This window comes from Myotis myotis, unplaced genomic scaffold, assembly GCF_014108235.1.
Source record: "Myotis myotis isolate mMyoMyo1 unplaced genomic scaffold, mMyoMyo1.p scaffold_m19_p_7, whole genome shotgun sequence".
NCBI lineage: Eukaryota > Metazoa > Chordata > Mammalia > Chiroptera > Vespertilionidae > Myotis > Myotis myotis.
The window spans coordinates 64,837,624-64,843,104 of NW_023416379.1; the positions used below are offsets into that span (position 1 = coordinate 64,837,624).

At 36.1% G+C, this 5,481-nt stretch overlaps 1 pseudogene; it reads left to right on the top strand.

Moving 5' to 3' along the window:
* The first annotated feature begins 698 nt into the window (after positions 1 to 698).
* On the top strand, positions 699 to 984 carry LOC118660446 (annotated as a pseudogene).
* The last annotated feature ends 4,497 nt before the right edge of the window (positions 985 to 5,481 follow it).

The following is a 5,481-nucleotide window of genomic DNA, read 5'->3' on the forward strand; positions in this document are numbered from 1 at the left end:
CATATAAGGGTGAAATCATGTGATACTTGTCTTTCTCTGACTGACTTATTTCACTTAGCATGATACTCTCCAGGTCCCTCCATGCTATCTCAAAGGATAAGAGATTCTTCTTTTTTACTGAATTTCCTTTATTTCTGCTTTCACTAATCCACTAAGCTCCTTAAGCTTCCTTGTTCTGTAAACTAAAAGTAAAACTGCTCCTCAAATTTGAATCATGAAAGAAATCCTATTTCCTTAACATTCCTTGAATGATGTTCTAATTTTTGGTTTAAATAAAAATAATTAAACTTTTGCTAGATTTTTTTTTCTGTTATAAATTATACTAGAAAAATCAGAGACTTTACCTGGTTTAGTTTAAATCACAGTATCTCTATTTAACTTATGAGTAAACTTGGATATATTATTTAGATTTTTTTTTGTCCCTCAATGTTCTCATTTTCAAAATAGGGTACTATAAAGGGTTACTAGGAGATGAATTAAATCATATAATACATGCAACGTGCCCTGCACTTGGTAGATGCTCTGTTAAATAACAATTATAGATTCCTTCTCATTTTGTCATGGGAAAATAAGAAAAGTACTTTAGGAGAAAACATTAAGAGTCACAACAGGCCGCTCCTGGTGCTGCTTGTGTGCCCTTTGGTGCGACCTGGTACCTCTTTCGTGAAGCGGCAGCTGAGGAGACTCCGGCTGGCGCCATGGCCCATGAAAAGCCCAAGGAAGGAGTCAAGACAGAGCAACCATCATATTAATTTGAATGTGGCGGGGCAGGATGGCCCTGTGGTGCAGTTTAAGGTTAAGAGGCACACACCACTTCGTAAATTAATTGAACCCTATTGTGAACGACAGGGTTTGCCAATGAGGCAGATCAGATTCTGACTTGACGGGCAGCCAATCAATGAAGCAGACACACCTGCACAGTAGAAAATGGAGGAGGAAGATACCATTGATGTGTTCCAGCAGCAGACAGGGGGTGTCTACTAAAAAGGGAACCTGCCACTTTACTCCAGCACAGCCTCCAGACCAAGAAGACATTCTCAGTTAGAAAACTGCAATTTGGTTTCAACACATCTGACTGCTATGGTATAGTGTTCTCTATTCTTTCATTTCCCCCTTTCCCATTCTTTTATTGCACATAAAGTAACTGATGTATGTGCACAAGCATTTGCATTTTTTTAAACTAAATGGCCAATGGTATGTTTTTTTAAAAAATATATTTTATTGATTTTTTACAGAGAGGAAGGGATAGGGATAGAGAGCCAGAAACATTGATGAGAGGGAAACATCGATCAGCTGTCTTCTGCACACCTCCTACAAGGGATGTGCCCACAACCAAGGTACATGCCCCTGACCAGAATCGAACCTTGAACCCTTCAGTCTGCAGACCGACGCTCTATCCACTGAGCCAAACCAGCCAGAGCAATGGTATGTTTTGATGGGCATCAAATGGAGATGGATGGGAAAAAATACTGGTTTTGTGAAAACACCCCCTTTCTCCATTAGTGGCATGCTCATTCAGCTCTTATCTTTATATTCCAATAAGTTATTTTGCTCTCACTGTTTCACAAAAATAGAACAACATAAAATTCTTGCATACCTTGTTTGATTGGAGAATTTTAATGTTTTCCATTTATCATTGTAAAATCAAGGACAATTTTATAACTTTTTGTACGTAGCTGTTACATGTAGGGCAATCTGTCTTTAAGTAGGGATAAATTTCTCTAAAAATATGAATCTTAGATAGTTTCCCCTTCAAGTCAAGTGTCTTGTTGTTTAGATAAACTTCTTGTTAAAAAAAATAGAGTCACAAAATATTGGAAGACTTACCCACTTATTTAACATTTTTTTTCTTGTAAAGGAACACAGTTAATTGGCTAGTTCAACATTGCTCAGTCATACAGATTTTAGATGTTTTTAGTTGCTCTAAAACTAAAGTAAGTATATGGAAACACTCATGTACAAGAACCTAAATAGGTTTACTCTCTCACTCTCCTATTCTGTTCTTTTTTCTTTTACTTTTTATTCCAAGTCCCTGTGCTTTGTGTCCATTGCCAGGAAGAGCTACCAGTCCAAGATGACAGATGTTCAGACACCCTTTATTACTTTTCCTAGAGCAGAAATTATAGGCTTATAGTGACATCCACACACAAATTTCTTACCTCATTTAGGACACCGAGATCCCTGTTTGTCTCTATTATTTTATGGAAACACAAATTGCAAGCAAATGTAATTTCCAAGACAAGCAAACTAAGAAAACAAATAAAAAGAAAGACTTAACAGGGAATTTGATGACATTATATATTCTCTGTATTTTGGGAGAGGTCACAAGAAAATGGGTGTTATTTCATTTCCTCTTCAGGAGAAGGAAAAACCACATCATGCTGCTGTCAGGGTCACAGACTCTTATGTAGAAGATTTTTTTAGGGGCTCCTGTGGATTCAAATGCAACTAAAATGGAAACAATACAAATTGAAAATGGCAGGTGATCAGGAATGTTAGTTAAATAAACCAAGTAACTTAATGTTGACCTCAGACATCATAGGCATTACATGTAATTCAGCTAATTCCGGAATTTTTAATGAATAGTAGAGGGCAGATATTTTACACACATATGCATGCACATCTGTACTAACTGAGGTAATAAGGAAACATACTACTGCTCTGTTTCTGGCATTGTGGGAAAAGATACACTTTGATCCAACCTCCCTCAGAAGTCAAAAACAAATGAAAATGAGAATTCTGACAGGTAAGTGGAGCTACCAGCCTAAGATATTTGCCAAATTAAAGTGAACTTGAAATTCAGTTTCACAGGGTAGTAGGGTCCAGGGCAGAGAGTGGCAGGAAGCTAAATTACTCAAGATACGGGGTCTAATGGTTGATTGTCCTGACATAGAATATCAATGGGCTAAATCCTCAGTTTAAGGACTAATTGGAAAGAGACTGAAGGGAAAATTATCTGTCTTAAAACTTGGCATTAGCTTTATGGGAAAAGAGGCTTTCTCAATAATTCTTCATTTTTAATTTAAAGTCTTTATTGTTTAAAGTATTATATAAGTCTCCTTTTCCCTCATTGGCCTCTTTCCAGCTGCCTCCACCCATCAGCACATGCCCTCAACCCCCCTTCCCACTCCACATCTGTGTCCATTGGTTATGCTCATATGCATATATACAAGTGCTTTAGTTGATCTCTTACCCCCTCACCCCCTGCCTTCCTTCATAGGTTGGACAGCCTGTTCAATGCTTCTATGACTCTGGTTCTTTTTTTGTTCATCAGTTTATGTTGTTCATTATATTCCACAAATGAATGAGATCATGTGATATTTATCTCTCTCTGCTTATTTCGCTTAGCATAATGCTCTCCAGTTCCATCCGTGCTGTTGCAAATGGTAAGAATTCCTTCTTTTTTATAGCAGCGTAGTATTCCATCGTGTAGATATACCACTGTTTTTCAATCCACTCATCTGCTGATGGGCACTTAGGCTGTTTCTAAATCTTAGCTATTATAAATTGTGCAGCTATGAACATAGGGGTGCATATATCCTTTCTGATTGGTGTTTCTGATTTCTTGGGATATATTCCTAGAAGTGGGATTACTGGGTCAAATGGAAGTTCTGTTTTTAATTTTTTGAGGAAATGCCATACTGTTTTCCACAGTGGCTGCACTAGTCTATATTCCCACCAGCAGTGCAAGAGGGTTCCTTTTTCTCTGCATCCTTGCCAGCACTTGTCGTTTGTTGATTTGTTGATGATAGCCATTCTGACAGGTGTGAGATGGTACCTCATTATTGTTTTGATTTGCATCTCTTGGATGATTAGTGACTTTGAGGATGTTTTCATATATCTCTTCGCCTTCTGTATGTCTTCTTTCAAAAAGTGTCTACTTAGGTCATTCGCTCATTTTTTTTTGATTGGATTGTTTATCTTCCTTTTGTTAAGTTGTATGAGTTCCCTATAAGTTTTGGATATTAAACCCTTATCGGAGATAACATTGGCAAATATGTTCTTCCATGCAGTGGGCTTTCTTGTTGCATTTGTCATAGCAATATCTTTATTGATATAGCTCCCAGGGCAATGGAAACTAAGGAGAAAATAAACAAATGGGACTACATCAAAATAAAAAGCTTCTGCACAGCAAAAGAAACCATCAGCAAACAATTCTTAACAGATCAGTACACAAGCATTTACAGATTGAAGTCATATCATCTGGGTGGTTCAAAAAAGCTTTTGGTGGAATTTTAGTTGAAAGATGTTCCAGGTTGTTCGTGTCCTCCAGAACTTGTGAAAAAATGAATGCAAAGCATGGTATCCACTAAGTCTCAAGGAATACTTTCAGATGACATTCCAAAGAATGGGAATTCATTGAAAAATTACAAACACACAAGGAAACAGGACAACATGAAAGAGCACATCAGAGTAAACAAACAACTCAATGAAACCAGTAAAACTTTTGATATGGATTTATCACACAATAAAATAGCTTTGTTTAGCATTTTTAAAGTTTTTGCTTTAAAGAAAGGATTAAAATATAAAGTGCTATAAAGTTAAACAAGCAGACTTGAAAAAGAATAAAATAGAGCTTTCAGAAATGAAAAAAAAAATATTAAAATGAAGACAGGGGTTAGATTTAATAGATACTTAGATACTTCATGAGAAGATATGAGAACCAGATGATAGATCTAAAGAATTTATTGAGAATGTAGCACAGTGAGTAAAACAGAAAATACAGCAACGAAAAGTCAGGCAGAACAGAGTGAAAAATTCTAATATAATTCAAATAATTAGAGTTCTAGAAATAGAGAGAGGATGAGGTAGAAGCAACATCTAAAGAGAAAAATACTGAGAAATTTGCCAATTTGATGAAACATATCAATCTATAGATTCATGATTCTAAGGTAGAATAAATAAAAAATAAACACCTAGATTATCTAGCTTAAGGTACAGAATGCCATAAACTAACAGAAAAAAAATCTTAAAAACAAACAAAAAACAAAACAAACAAACAAAAAACCCCACAGCTATCAGAGAGAAAGGAAGTATAATTAGGCTGGTAATTGACTTCTCAGTAAAAACAATGGAAACCAGAAAATAGTGGAATATTCAGTGTGATGAAAAAAAGTACCTGGCAGTCTAGAATTGTATAATTACAAAATAACTTTGAAGAAAGAGAAAACAATATATTGGCAGATGAGGAAAGGTGAGAGAGTTTGTAATAAAAGATTCACTCTAAAAAATTCAAAAGATGTACTCTTGGCAAAAGGAAACCAATTCCAAATGGAAGATGCAAAAAAGGATTAAAAAGAAAGTGGTAAAAATGTGGGTAAATATAAAAAACATTGAATGCACAAAAAATACTTCTCTTTGGGTTTAAAACAAGGTAGAATTTGGGTTTAAAACTGGCCCGTGTTGCTCAGTTGGTTGGGTGTCATCCATGCACCGAAGGGTTGCTGGTTTGATAGCAGGTCAGGGCACACACCCGGGTTG